At 64.9% G+C, this 2,500-nt stretch overlaps 1 pseudogene; it reads left to right on the top strand.

Annotated features, from left to right (window-relative positions):
• Positions 1 to 2,500, top strand: part of LOC126439620 (large subunit ribosomal RNA) — a 7,281-nt pseudogene that overhangs the window by 2,723 nt on the left and 2,058 nt on the right.

Consider the following 2,500-nt stretch of genomic DNA (forward strand, 5'->3'; position numbering starts at 1 on the left):
GCACGGACTGGGGGAATCCGACTGTCTAATTAAAACAAAGCATGGCCCTAGCGGGTGTTGACGCAATGTGATTTCTGCCCAGTGCTCTGAATGTCAACGTGAAGAAATTCAAGCAAGCGCGGGTAAACGGCGGGAGTAACTATGACTCTCTATGACTCTTTGAGGCACTTGAGATCGGTCGGGGTGAAGAGCCGGCGTCCCGCCGTGGAGCAGCGAGCTCGCTGCCTGACGCGGGCGAGGCCGCTGCGCCGCCCGTCGACGCAGCCGAGGACTTCGCGGCCGACACCACCGGGCCGCCGCCGGAGGGGCCGACTGACGCCGCCATCTGGGAGCATCTGGCGGGGCTACCTGCTTCCGCCCAGCGTTTCTCTGCCCTGGATCGAGTCATTGGTCTGGGGCGGGGCACGCCGCCCGATGTCATCCTGGGCATGCTCCCGGATGCCCTTGCGTCGGTCGGGTCCAGGGGGGAGAGGTCGATCACCAGGACACAGCGGCCGCGCCAACCATCCAAGCGGCCGCCTGCCGCCCCGCCGCTGCAGAAGCGCAAGCGGCGCCGCTGGGAATACGCGCGGACACAGGACGCCTTCCGTAGGTCGCGTGCGCGTTGCGTGCGCGGCTTGCTGGACGGCACCCTGCTGCAGCCGCCACCCGACATCCCCGGTCTGCTGGACTTCTGGGCGGACCTCTTCACGAAGAAGCCGATCTCCACCGCCGGCTTCATCCGTGACCGCCTTCTCCCGCACTCGGAGCCTGTCGCTCCTGAGTGCCTATGGGGGCCGGTCACACGTGAGGAGGTCGCTGCTGCCTTGCCGCCCAGGGGATCGGCAGCCGGGCCGGACGGCCTGACTCCAGCGGAGCTGCGGCGCCTGCCGCATGAAGTCCTGGTGAAACTCTTGAACCTCTTCCTCCTGGCCCGCGCCCTCCCCGAGCGTCTGCTTCGCGCCCGGACGTCACTTCTCCCCAAAACGGCTGCACCAACATCCCCCGCTGACTTTCGCCCCATTACGGTCTGCTCGGTGTTGGCGCGGACCTTTCACAAGGTTCTCGCGTCACGCCTGATGCGTGCATGTGCTGTGGACGAACGTCAGCGGGCATTCATCCCCCGGGATGGGATGTTGGAAAACACCTTCATCTTGGACACTGCTCTCACCGACGCAGTCCGCTCCTGTCGCTCTGTTTTTGTGGCATCGATCGACGTCTCTAAAGCGTTCGATTCGGTGGACCATGCCGCCCTCCGCCCCGTGCTGAGGGCTCATGGCCTGCCGGATTGCTTTATTGAGTACGTCGAAAGGTGTTACGAGGGTAGCACGACGGTGATAGCGGGCGGCGCCGACGTGGGCGTGCCCCTGCAGCCGGCTAGGGGTGTGCGTCAGGGTGACCCCCTCTCCCCCCTCCTTTTCAATTTTGCGGTGGACTATGTTTTGAGTCAACTTCCCTCCCACATCGGAGCTCGGATCCTTGGTCGCAGAGTTAACGCTGCGGCCTTCGCAGATGACGTCCTGCTTTTTGCATCGACCGCGAGGGGATTGCAGTCCCTCATCGACGCAGCCGTCGCAGCCCTCGCCCATCTGGGGCTGCAGATCAACGCCCGGAAGTGTTTCACCCTCGCCTTAGTCGCGTCTGGGCGCGACAAGAAGGTGAAGGTCGACGCCGACGTTACCTTCAAAGCGGGCAACGCCACCGTGCCCGCCCTACGTGTGGGTGAAACCTTCCGGTACCTGGGACTGCAATTCTCCACCGCTGGTCGCTGCGTTTTCAACCCACGACGCCACCTGGTGGAGCAGCTGGACGTCATCTCCCGAGCTCCGCTCAAGCCGCAACAGCGCCTCCACGCCCTCACCACCGTACTTCTGCCTGGCCTGTACCATGGGCTGGCCCTCAGCCGCACCCGAGTGGGTGCGTTGAAAGCGGCAGATGTGACCATCCGTGCCGCCGTCAGGAGATGGTTCCGCCTTCCGGCGGACACTCCCCTGGGCTACTTCCACGCTCCTGTAGCCCAGGGAGGCCTCGGCATCCCATCATGCCGATGGATGGGGCCAACACTTCGCCGGTCCCGTCTCCTGGCGCTGAAGAGGATTGGGCCAGCCGCCGACGGTGCAGGCCGGGACGAGGTGCAGCGTGAGATTGAGGCGCTGGAGCGGCATCTTATGTGGGAGGGCCACCTCCTCAAATCGTCGACGCAGGTTGGAGAGATGTGGGCCGCGCGCCTGCACGTTGCCTTTGACGGTGCGGCGCTGTCATCTTCCGCCGCCGTCAAGGGGCAACACCAGTGGGTCGCTGACACCAGTCGCCTGCTATCTGGGCGTAACTTCATCGACGCTCTCCGCGCCCGCATCAACGCCTTCCCCACGAAGGCACGGCGCAGTCGCGGGCGGGAGGCGGACACCAGATGCCGCGCGGGCTGCCAGGCCGTAGAGACCGCCAACCACGTGTTACAGGCTTGCTTCAGGACGCACGGGTCCCGGGTTAAGCGGCATGACGCGATCGTGCGCTATGTTGC

This window comes from Schistocerca serialis, unplaced genomic scaffold (assembly GCF_023864345.2).
Source record: "Schistocerca serialis cubense isolate TAMUIC-IGC-003099 unplaced genomic scaffold, iqSchSeri2.2 HiC_scaffold_133, whole genome shotgun sequence".
Lineage (NCBI taxonomy): Eukaryota > Metazoa > Arthropoda > Insecta > Orthoptera > Acrididae > Schistocerca > Schistocerca serialis.